Source organism: Chiroxiphia lanceolata, chromosome 10, assembly GCF_009829145.1.
Source record: "Chiroxiphia lanceolata isolate bChiLan1 chromosome 10, bChiLan1.pri, whole genome shotgun sequence".
NCBI classification, from domain to species: domain Eukaryota; kingdom Metazoa; phylum Chordata; class Aves; order Passeriformes; family Pipridae; genus Chiroxiphia; species Chiroxiphia lanceolata.
Genome location: NC_045646.1, coordinates 20,847,880 through 20,860,844, shown reverse-complemented (window position 1 = coordinate 20,860,844; position 12,965 = coordinate 20,847,880). Strand labels below are relative to the sequence as shown.

General features: G+C 43.1%; 1 protein-coding gene across 1 annotated transcript in view; it reads right to left on the bottom strand.

Moving 5' to 3' along the window:
* Window positions 1-12,472, bottom strand: part of CAB39 (calcium binding protein 39) — a 41,850-nt gene extending 29,378 nt beyond the window's left edge. Inside the window, exon 1 of the mRNA XM_032697934.1 lies at window positions 12,334-12,472. The gene's annotated coding sequence lies outside the window, so the exon portion shown is untranslated. The remainder of the gene's footprint in view (window positions 1-12,333) is intronic.
* Between the last annotated feature and the right edge of the window lie 493 nt (window positions 12,473-12,965).

Sequence of the window (12,965 nt, the reverse complement as noted above, 5' to 3'; positions counted from 1 at the left end):
CAGTGATCTCGACATAGCTCAGGAACCTCCAGAAAACACTGACTTAAGAACTGAGAAGACATATCAAAGAGTATCCCTCTTCCCTACTGATTACTACTGGTCCCTGCCACAGGCAGCACAGAACAAACTACATCCGTCTCTGCTTTGACAGACCTACCTCGGAAGGCTTCCCTTGTAAAATAATCAGTTTGGGAGTTCACAATTAAAGAAACTTTACGTTAGACTACTCTACAATTCACCTCAGTCCCAAAAGCTTTACAAACTAGCTGAGATGACAGGCAATCAAGCATAGCTTAATGTCTCTGGGTTCACTTTTGTGCATTAGCTTGACAGAACTAGGGCTGAAACCAAAACCAGCAGGGACAGCAAGCTGCACTGCAAAAAATTGGTCAGACTCCTGAAAGGTGACTCTGAGACCACAGAAGACTTCTCCATTCTGACATTACTCCCTCTACTGAGGGATCTCAGTGGTGTGACACAAAGATTAAAATGTAAATTATTCTGAGATCAACTGTCATGATTCCAAGCTGATTTCTGCTACATGAATCCGAGGGAACTTGGCCCATGATTCAATGATTACATATCTCCTCTGCAAAAGGGAGTTCCTGACAAATAACCTATGGGAGTTACATACTGAGTCACAGAGAAAGCAGGAGAGGGCAATCAATAAACGACTCAGAATCATGACCCCACCATTACTGTGAATCTTTTCCCTCTAGTTCATTGACATCTTCATTCAGTAAAGAAAAAGAGTTGTTCAGGGGTTTTTTTTTTCCCCTAAATTCCCTCTTACCTAGTACTGGGAGTTAAAGTACAGGCAATATCTGAGCTGATCCATAGTCCCTGGCATTTAAAACACAGTTTTGATGACAACACAAAGGGTTCACTGACACAGCTCTGTTAACAAATCCTACCAGTGCAGATACAGCTTAGATTAATAAAAAACACCATGACAAGTGCAACTGTGCTAGGGCTTTACTGGTTAAGTACCTTTATAAAGAGCACTCTCTACCTCACACTGCCAACCCAAATCAGTCCCACCATCAATCAAGCATCCAATTTTCCCAAGCTAGCTGCGTGGAGGTATCTTTTAGTATGGAACTTTCAGCCAGCTCATCCTCACACCAAAATCCCTGCTCCCTCTTGAGTATGCTGTATCAAGGACAATGTGGCAGATGGGAAAACATCACAAAGATCAGCAAAATCACAGGCTAGCCAGGAAAGACTTCTCTTTCCTCCCAATTACTGAAAATCAAGAATTAGTTTCAGGGGCATCACTTGAAGGAGAAAGACAAATAAAAATCGACACATTACAGGCCAGCACACACCTGGGACACTCAGATGTGCATCTCATGGTCACCAAGACACCAGTGCCTTTGTAAGAGAGAAACTCAGGAGAAGCAGCTGGCTGAAACCAGCCTGAATAAAACTGTCAGGGGTTCAGGAAACAGAAAATACCTGGATAACTTACTATGCACCACAATGAGTGGCACTCCCCAGGGGGTCACTATTGGACCAGCACTGTTCAACACGTTTCTCAGTGGGATTGATCCCACCCTCACCAAGCTTGCTGATGAAATCAAGCTGTGGGGTCTTGGCCAACATGCTGGAGGGAAGGGATGCCATCCAGAGTGGTCTGGAAAAGCCTGAGAGGCGGGTCCATGTGAACCTCATGAGGTTCAACAAGGCCAACTGCAAGGTCCTGCACATGGGGTGGGGCAATCCTGAGCACAGAGTTTGGGCAGAGAATGGATTGAGAGCATCCCTGCAGGAAAGGACTTGGGGGTCTTGATTGATGAGATGTGTGCTGTAGCCCAGAAAGCCAACCGTGTCCTGGGCTGCTTCTAAAGCCATGTGGGCAGCAGGGGAGGGAGGGGATTCAGCCCCTCTGCTCTGCTCTCATGAGACCCACCTGCAGTGGGGCCCCTGGTATAAGAAGAGAGAGGATCTGCTGGAGCAAGTTCAGAGGAGGTTACAAAATGATCAGAGGGCTGGAGCACCCCTGCCATGGAGACAAGCTGAGAGTTGAGGTTGTTCATTCTGGGGAAAAAACGGCTCTGGGGAGACCTTAAAGCACCTTCCAGTGCCTAAAGGGGCTACAAGAGAGATGGAGAAGGGGTTTTGACAAGGGCATGTAGTGACAAGACATAGAGGAATGGCTTCACACTGAAAGAGGGCAGGGTTAAATCAGATATCAGGAATAAATTCTTCCCTGTGAGGGGGGTGAGTCACTAGAATAAGCTGCCCAAAGAAGCTGTGGATGCCCCATCCCTGGAAGAGTTCAAGGCCAGGCTGGATGGGGCTTTGAGCAACCCGGTCTAGTGGAAGGTGTCCCTGCTCATGGCAGGGGAGCTGGTACTGGATGGTCTTTAAGGTCCCTTCCAACCCAAATCATTCAATGATTCTGTGATAATATTATCTCCCTTTTCAACTAAATGAGAAAATACTACTGAATTGATGATTAAATTTTGTGCCATGATAATAAACAAGCAAACAAACCCAAACCTTAAAGGACAATTCACTCCATTCTCCCAAGGAAAGAACCAGCCATGGCAATACAGAAATTTCACATAAATAATTTCAAGATCACAATACACCTAAAGTGGCTGTAAAAAAAGTGTCCTTTACACAGTTCCCTTAAATCACCTCTGTTTCTCCTGCCAGTTTACATGTTCGGTCTAAATCTTCAAAGTCATTAATGGATTTGATTTCTGATACATAAACCACAGCACACCTCGACTGCCAAGCCAGGTTCCTCTGGGGTAAGGTAGATCACAGAGCACAGAAGGATATATTTAAGGGCAGCCATGATGCATCCCAGAGTTAGGAGAGCTCTCTGAAGGCACAAACCTTCAGGAAAGAGAAGGCAAGTGTCCTAACATTTAACACCATACCTTTGTATTTTCCTTTTGTATGTTTTGAGGTAGATGGAGGGGAGTTTCAGCTCAGCTGTGAACTTGATGCTATGAAATGCTCAGAAGCACAGAATCAAAAAGGGGGAATGATCCAGACTGTGCTCCAAACATGCTCAAGCTCTTGTCATGCCAATCTAATTAAGAGTCCTGACGACTCACAAGACACCAGACCAAAGATCTATGATACAGCAGGATCCTTCAGCATACACAATCTGAAAAGTCAGATATTCCTGAAAAACCCACCTCAGGGTCCTTTTCCCTCCTGACACCACCTGAGAGTTCCAGTTACTCAAAGTTATTGTACATGAAATGAAAACAGAATATAAACAATGTGTCAGATGTCTGTGGTGATCTATCAGATATACATACATGCTACTTTTCATCCCTCTCTTTTTGGGGACACTCGAGTTATCTTTCCAGGTAGACCCCATCATGCTGATCAAACTTCTTCTGCTTCTATCAGAGTAACAAAGACAAGAAAATAACAACCTTGGGACGGGCAGGTTGAAAGCCATCATAATAAGTTTAACATTTTCATTTATTCCAGCCAAGACTCAGAAGAAAATACCTTACAGTTCCTGCTTGCTAGTCCAACACAAATTGACCAAAAGTTTCAAAAAGTATTTTTGCATTTTAAAAGAAAAGGAGGCTGGAGGCAAGACCACAGTAGAAAGACACCTGTCCAAAAGGAAGACATTCCAACCTATTTCACTTGGAAGCAGCCACCAAGAGCTACTGCAGATATGACCCTCCAAGACAGAAGAGCCGGGAGGGTTCACAAAAGGTAACTAAGGCTACTTTTGATACAGCAGTCAGCACCTCTCCCAAGACACAAATACAGGTCTACAAACTAAAAACTGCTTGAGAGCTGCCTGTCTGCAGACAACAAGTGAAAAATGAGCCTTGGAACAAGAAGCGACTAATATTAACTGAACTAAAATGGTGGGAAAACTGAAGCATCTCTGAGGGACAGTTCCCTTATCTCATCTACTAAGAAGAGTTGGACTGGAAAAGGGAACAATCAAATTCTTTTGAAATACTAAAATAAGAGCTCCCAACTTTCCTTTAATGCAATTACTGTGCAAAACTACCAAGAGAAACTTGAACACTACAGAAGTTACCATCTCTACAAGTTTACCCAAGGAATGATCACACATCATCTCTGCAATGACTGAAGGACAGCAGAACTTCCAAAGGGCTGACATCAAGCTTAGGTGGAAATACTTGCATTTTAGCTGATACCTATACTCCTAACACTGTGTATTTTTATCTATTTCAGCTACATCAGTATCCTGTCAACCCTCTATTCCTTAGGGCTATGTGCAAAACCAAAACAAAAACCCCACAACCTTCAAAATTATTAACTGGTGAACCAGCTCAACATAATTTTATTTAATTAGGGATTATAAAAATTATTCATGTAGGAGTTTACAGCAATATAATGTCATCATTTTCTATATCACCAAGAGGCTTCAATCAAACAAGAGCTCTTAAACAATGAAATAGTCTAGAAACCAAAATTCACATCATTGGCAAACTCCCAAGTTATACAAAAACTTTGTTTTTAAAGATCCTCTTTTCTATGCTAAAAGACTTGTTCTAATTACAAAAGTGAGCCAAAAGGAACCATAATTCTCAAAAAAAAATTCTATATTGCAGTTCCATTTTTAGCAACAAAGGTTGTTAAAACTTATTAGGAAAATGCCAAATTTAAGAAGAAAGTAAGGTTATGCTTTCAAGACTGGTTTAAAACTGTAACCTAAGGTTTTACTGTAGTCAAAACATACTATTGGTTATAAATTCTTTAAGGTAACAACGGAATCATAGCATGGTTTGAGTTGGAAGGGACATTAAAGACCATCTAGTTCACAACCATTTTAAAATTAATTCGATTACCTGATTTAGGGACTGGATCAAAGTCTGGATTTTCTGAGCTTTAGTATAAATCTCAGAGGCATGAATCCACAACACTGAAAGTTAGGGTACCATAAGGAACACAAATAAGGTGTAGAACCTTCTGTTGTACTTATACTTTTCAATCCTTGTTAGTAATGATGAAAGTTAAAAATAACCTATTTAGAGAGAAAAGCTTCTCTACTTCTGGCCAACAATCGTTCTCCTTGTTCACTAAAGAGCTCAAGAACAGCTACTTCTGCAACACAGATTTGACATTTCTTCCTAGATTTGATACTGTTAAGTCTGCAATCTGCCAGTGCCAAAGGGAGAGCAGAACCACCCTTCAGACTGCACTCCAGCAGTGCTGGGACCTTATCCAGTGCACTTCCCAGGGGAAGAGAAGAGCCTTTCATGGTCAGTCTCAAAGCAAAAACCCTAATCCACCTTTGCTGGATGTAAACTATAAATCCAGGTCTATATGACTGTTAATACTTTGTATTTATACATATGCACACACACGTATATAAGTTCCCAAACAAGAATGAAAGCTTATTAGACAGAGTTTATTTCTCTTTCAGATAGAAAAAAAATGTATACGTAGGTAGGAAGGAATAACTACAATCACAAATTAGAAAGCTGGGGAGATGAAGGCTGTTTGGTTTTTCCAGGTTAAAGGAATGAAGAAAATTGAAGTGCAACTCTCTAACAGAATTTAAAACGTCGACACATTCGTAAGTTTGTCATCATGCACAAATGCCCTGAAATTTTTGTGACTTTTTGTGGAAAATATTCCATAATCTTGTAGTGAAGAGGCTCTTTTGGATCTAATGATGTTAATCTCCTCACCATAACACATGAGTTAAGGGTAACACCAGTCAGACAGCACACCCATGCCAGGGCTCTGCCCCAAATGCTCTGTGTATGGATGCTGTTCCTAACAGAAGAACTGTTTACTCCAGCTCCACCCTATTACAGAGTCAGTAGAGTCTGGATATTGCTCAATGGCAATTACAGACATAAAATGGAACTATGTTAGTCAATGCTGATGAGTCAATATACTACTTTTCTTAGAGATTACAAATCTAAATGATGTCCTCCACAACAGCACTTGTTTGGAAAACACAGAATATTTTCAAGGATCTGCCTTTGTTATCAATAATTATCCGTGAAATCCATGAAAAAAGACTATTTGACCTGGTCACTGAAGCTTGTGTTTGCTTTCAATCATATTTTAAGACAACCTGAATTTCTCATGTTGAAGTAGCAAAGTCCTCCAGTCCAACACCCAACACTTACAAGACTTAAGGTTTTCCAGTTATCTTGATTATTTTAGTTTCCTCAGTTGTACTTTTTTTAAAGAGAAGCCTTCATTCATTCTACTGACACGCTATACCAGACTACAAAAAAAGGCAGTATTTCCAGAGAACTTTTCTTTTTATGAAGCTGGAAAGTATACAGCAAGGCAGAGGACAGCAAATCCAGGCCCCTCAGACAAGACTACCAAGTACTGCCACAGACAGCTGAATTCTACCCCAAATCTTCCTTTCTTGTTAGGCAACACATAACCCAAGTGCCCAACGTGGTCACTGCCTAAGTGTCTGTCCTCTTCTGAGAGCTCAAAATGAGATTCCAGGACTAACAACAAATACCACAGCCCCAGTTCAGGTGTCTGAACTCCAAACACCACTGTGGATGCTTTAGAGCAGCACACCTAGTCTCCAGCTGCCCTTCCAGAAAATCACAAACCTCCTACCTGTCTAGGGCAGGTGCCTTGGAGCAATAAAACAGAACTAGGTATCTACGTTTAGGCAACTGAATTTCATAGCAAATGGGTGTCACTGGGGAAAAAAGTTTAGGAAGTGTAAGTTCTCAAGCGCTCCACAAGACAACATACACAACATCACACACTCAAACACAGGAGAAAACCCTGGGCTTAAGCATCGTGCCCTCAAGGAAAGGGGGAAGAAGCACCATGATGCTGAGGAACACTGTGAATATGTACTGTCACCAGTATCTGTGAACCAAAGAAAAACCCACAAGGACCACAATCAGTCTTCACAGAACTGAGTTTTACGCAGTAAAGCAAAAGACCAAACACTACACTGCAACTAAACCACATGTGAAGGATGCCCCTGCACTGAGCATTCTCCTGTGCAGCGATGGAATGGAGGTTCCTGCTGGAAAAGCCTGAAAACAATCACATCAACTTTTTGTTCCAAATCAGTAAGAGCAAAGCAAGGTTCTGAGTATTTGCTAACTTTTGAGATATTAACTTTGCTTTCTCAACTTTGTCTAATATCGTACTACGTACAAAGTCTTTACCAGGAACTGTGCCTGGAGTGTCCCCCCTCCAAGGTATCGCTTTAAATTTTCCCGAGAAGTTTCTCCATCACTACCCATCTCCAGTCAGAAGAAACTTAGGACTTGAATAGCAGGTGTGACAGGTTACACATAAACTGTGTGGGAGAGACTTCTCAGGGATCACCTGTGTTACACACAGTGCATGTCTCCATCACTAAGGTCTCATTTAGCTGGATTAAAACCCCCTCTATTTTCTTTTCTAAAACCATACTTCTCCGTGACTTTGCTTTTGCTTTTTCTTTGTCTATACACGATCTTCAATAAAGTGAAAATGTTACATTGTGGTTACTTTTATAAACCATTACAACACATCAAGAACAAAAAAGTCTTTTGACATCTATTAAAAGGAGCATAATCTGCCAAAGCAGTAACTTCACACGTAACAGTCAAAAGTAAAACATAACAACGCAAATAACTTCTGCCTCATTTCTACAACTGTAGCAAAAGCTCCCAAAACTGCTTACCCAGAGGAAGAGCTCAGAGCCTCCACTGCAGCAGGATGCTCTGAATGTGTGCTATCAGCACACACATCTACCACACCATACAAGATGTCACTGATAAATTCAGTGTCTACAGACCCATTTTTAAACCAAGCTCCCATTCCCAGCTCATCTGCTGAGGAATGAGTATTTGGGAAAAAATGTATTCATCCATGGTAGGCTTCCCAGGTGAGCAAAGAGAAAAACAGCAGAGAAAGCTGCACAGTGGGATTCTGCCTGGCAAAACCTGATGTGGCACTGGACAAAAGAGCTGGCTGGGGACATGGAGGGGCCTTCCACAACTGTCTGTGCAACTGGTTTTCTTCCTACTGCTCTGCACTACCATGCTTTACTTAAAAGTCAGTAAATGAAACAATAAAAACTTTCCAGAAAGATATTTCTTCAGATGTCAGCTATTTGTCTGGGCAGCTTTAGCAGCCAGAAAAAGACCATGCATGCCACGTTTCTGGGAACACTTCTCTGTCTTTTTCATTTTATGTTTTAATGCAGATAACTTCAAAGGAGATAAGGCATTTCACACACACGAGTGACTGAACATAAGTACTGCTCTCACAGTCACACACATTCAACTCCCTGAGAAGCTGACAAATTAATTCCATTTAATTTATAGCAAAGCTCTATCTTAGCTATTTTTAAGTGTCACGTTTCAAATCTTGCAAGGTTTGCAGTTAAAACTTACAGCTACATCTCTTAGTAAGAAAAATGAATTTGTTATCAATAAATACTGACTGAAAAAGACTCAACAGGGCAAGGATCAAAAGCACAGAGTAGTTTTTCCCTGATGCAACCATTTCCCACACTTGGCAGTATACCTGAACGTTTTAAAACAACCCCAAGTAGTAACTAATAAATAACTTCATCCAAAGACGTTTGTGAACGTGGAAAAACATGTTACAATAATACTGCAGTTCTCTACTAATTATAACTTGCCAATTTTTGAACTGTCTTGCTATATTTAACTTTTCGGTGATGAATTCTCTGAGTGTTTGAAGGGGAGGATTACAGAGCAAACAGATCTTCAGAAAGGAACTCAGAATTTAATTACAAGTAGCAGATTTTCAAAAAACAGAAAGGTAGCTACAACATGTAGCAATATCCCCCAGAATTTTGTGCCCTTCTGGATAGGCTTAAAATTTGCTCCCTTTCAGCAAATTTGAAGTAGGCAGTGAGAAACTTTTTGCGTTATCTGAAACTTTTGATTATCTGAAGCATCAGCTGGAATACTCAAAACAAGGAAGTTACAAAGCAAATTGCAGTTGTTTATTTAAACCTAAGCAATTTACTTCCTAAATTAACCCTGTCTGAAGAAAAGAAGCCATGAAGGCTCTTGAGCAATGACCACAGTTATTCCTGTAAACACACAGTATTTTGGCTGCTTCCAGTTTGGATCAATCCTGAATCCAATCCTTTATAAGGAGTATTTAAATAGGGACAAATGAATATGTCATTTCATCACAAGGTGCAATAAGGAAAGCACATAAATCTGCTCAGGCTAAAGAAAGACCAAACTCACATGACATCAGCATAAGCCTTAGGTACCCTCGGTCCTGTATTTAACAGCCCAGCTCAAGTCCGTTAAAATAATTCAAGACAGCCTCATCTTCTAATTTAACCTTTGTGTTTGCACTTGGGGGATGGGGAGGGATCTCAGCATAAAGTTTCACCTTCTAACTGCAGATATTCATCTTCCTTCTGGCTCACACCTCTGCACCTCGTGGTGCCAGAAGGATGGTACTGAGAGCGAGCAAAGACAGGGCCTAGATGGAAGGGAAGGGGAGCTGAACTCGCACACAGTCCAGGCTAATTAACTCCCCCAATTAGACAATAAACTGGGGAAGTATCATTTTCTGAGAACAGCAAAAGGAATTTTATAACTTGCTTGAGGTTTGTCTACAGCCATGGTGAACACCATGACTTAGGATCACTGAACAACTAAACAGGTTTCTGTCCAATGTCATTAATATCCAGCTTCAACCTGCAGCTAAGAAGTAATAAAAGGATATGTAGCCCATTGTTTCCTTATCAAAAATTGCTAAATTTACCAGATTTCAAGTGTACAGTGTAGAAATTACAATACTGAAATTCAACTCATATTCTTGCTTTGCACATTATTCACATAAACAGCTGCAGGCTGTTGTGGAACTATTAATTTTGAAGGAGTAGATGAGTCAAATCTTATTTTTGATAGGTAGCTGCAAGATGCCTCCAATTAGACCACGATAATCATACTTTAATAGCTGCTCTTGTAATTAAACCATATTACAAAGTGTCACAAGTACAGAAAAGCAGGGCCAGAAGGGAATTCAAAAGGTCACCAGGCTCCTTCCTGCCCCCTGCTTCAAACCACCATCAGCTATTAGAGTTCTGAAACTCTACCAAAAAAAAAAAAAAAAAGAAATCATTATTTTAGCAAGTGTAAAGAGCCTCTAAGCATGTACAGAGATTATGAGCTTTTGGAAATATCTTACACAAAAATTAAGGCTTCAAACAACTCATTATAAAAATCTGCAAAAAGTCAATAAAGAACTGATTCAGAAGGGAGGACACTGGTCAGTAATGATAATATTCACCAAAATGCCCTAAAAAACCCCCTAGGAAGTGCAGCATGTACAGGACAACTGTCAGGTCTCAACTACCATCCATTAATTAATGAGAGGCCACAGAATGCAAAATAGATACCATTCCCTCCTGAGTAAATGTTTCCTGAAACCAATCAAGGAATTCCAAGAGGTGGAGTTTTAATATTATCACACCCCTCTGGGGATATACATTTGTCTGCACTTGATAATACCCAAAGAGCATAATTATCTCTCAAAGACACACTGTCACAAAATATTGCTCAACTGGCACTTTTATTTAGTGTCCTTTATTTGTATAAATACATATATCTTAAAAGGTATCAACCTGGGGTTTTAATTCCCCCCCCTACAACCACTCATTAAACTCGCACAGAACGCAGCAAAGTTTCAGAACTCTGTGTCAACATGAAGAAGTCAATTAACTTCAGAAAAAGAATCAATGCTACCAGCATTCAGAAACATTCAGCAGCACCTTAGTTCACACATTCAAACTCAGATTCCAAGACTTTACTCCGCTTGCTCTCAACACCACCAGACACAATCTCCTTCTGTACCAAGGTACATCTGTCTGGGCAAGAAAAGCCCCCAACAACAGGTATGTCACACTACAACTTATTAAATGCAAATAAATTTAAGTGAAGTGCATACTAGCTGGCTAACCCAGTAGTTTCTCACACCACAAGAGAACCGTGAAGCTGTGAGATACAATATTCCTACAACAGCAAGTCCATGTCAGATAGAATCCTACCAGGACACTGTGCCATGATGCCACTTACAGATCAGATTAGCTAAAAAATTTGCACAGGACAACTGAAAACTAAAAAAAAAAAAAAAAATCCAGTTATTTCTGACCCCAGAACAGGTACCATGTTTACTCTACTTCAGAGAATATTTCCTGGCATTTTTTTTCTGTCGCCAGTGAAAGGCATGTGCCATATCAACAGGTATTAGGTAGAAGCTATTAACTAAAAGGTACACAGTGTTTTAGATAGTAAAAATCTACTATTTAAAAGCTTTGATACCAAGGCACAAGCTCAGGATGTTAAATTTCCTCTGACAGCCTATGATTGCATGAGCTCTCCGTGCTAAAAAGGAAGACACACTTCCTGATGAGAGCAAAACACAGGGCCTTGAACTAAGAGTTTCTGACAGGTAAGTTTAAAAAAAAACCACAAGCATAAAAAAAACTTTTCAATATGTTGATGCTAATCAAATTTCTTTTCTGATCTACACTGAAACTGTTCTTCTACACATTGTTACTTGCCTCACTGAAACTGAGGAGCCTCGGTCATGTAATTTAATTTTTGACTCATCATGCAAATTAAATCACACCATTCCCATATTTTAAATAAATCGTGAGTACCTACGTGATCCCTCACCAAAAATTAAAATTAAAAAAAAAAAATTAAAAAGCCACCAACACTAGGTACATCTTAATATCGGTAGTATTTCACAGGAAAAAAAAGAGACAAAACTTTTTTTTCTCCTATTTAACATGCTGTGTTAGCTTTGTATGGGGCAGTCTGAAGGAAAACAGGCTCCGAGCAGACCCCACGCACAACTCCTGCTACAGAGGCCCATCGGGGCTCCCAACGGGAACAATTGTAGGAAGAGGCCTCAGACCAGGACCCCGGGAGGCCGCGCCAGGCGGTGCGGGGTCCGCAGCCTGGGCCGGTCCGTGCGGCCACGGCTGTAACAAAGAGCCCCCTGCCCGGCCCGGCCCAGCCCTGCCGCTGTGCCGGGACCGGTGCTGCTCTGAGGGCGGCCCGGTCGCCGCGGCCGCTCCAGGGTTCCCCCCGCGCCGCTTCCCGGTGATCGCTCCTGGCCCGGCGCTGGGAGAGCCCCGGGACCGCGGCACTGCCACCCGGGAGGCGCAGCCCCGGCCGTGCCCATCCCCGCACGGCTCCCCCGCACCCGCGGCACCCGGCCCAGCCGCGCCCGGCCTGGCCGGTCCCTCCCGGCAACCAACGGGGAGCGGGCCGGGAGCGCGGCGGGCACCGTGCGGGCCGTGCTGCCCGCAGGGCACGGCCGGGCCCCGCGTCGGACAATGCCCGCGGCCGCGACCCCCTCAGCCCGCCGTACCTGCGCGTGCGGCGGGCAGGGCCCGCCCTGGCGGCTCTGGGCTCTGTGCTCCGGCTCTCGGTGCGGCAGAGGCGGCGCGCCCCGCTCGCCCGGCCCGTCCCCCCCACCCCGCGTTCCGCGCTCCGCGCTCCGCGGCGTCGCTCCGGCCCTGCCCCCGCCCGCGCTTCCGCCCGCCGCGCCCCACACCGCCCCCTGCCGGCGCGGAGGACCCAGGGCGGCGCCTGCGTGGGGCGGCCCCGACATCGCCCCACCCACCCCTCCCTGTCGTTATTTCCTCGTTTTGCTGTTCCTTGTTTTGTTGTTTTTCGTCTTTATTAGAGTCGTAGAATCCTCGAGGTTGGAAGAAACCTTTAAGATCATCCAGTGCAACCGTCCACCAGTGTAACCCCTAAACCACATCGCCCAGTGCCAGATCCAGACTCCTCGTACCAGGGACGGTGACGCCACCACCTCCCTGGGAAACGTATTCCAATGACTGACCAAACTAAGAGGGGGAAAAAAATGTTGTACTATCTCATCCGAATCTCCTCTGTCTCGACTTAAGGCCACTTCCCTTTGTCCTCTCCCTGCAGGCACGGCAGAAGGGACCAGCCCCACCTCACTGCAACCTCCTCTCAGGTGGTTGTAGTTAA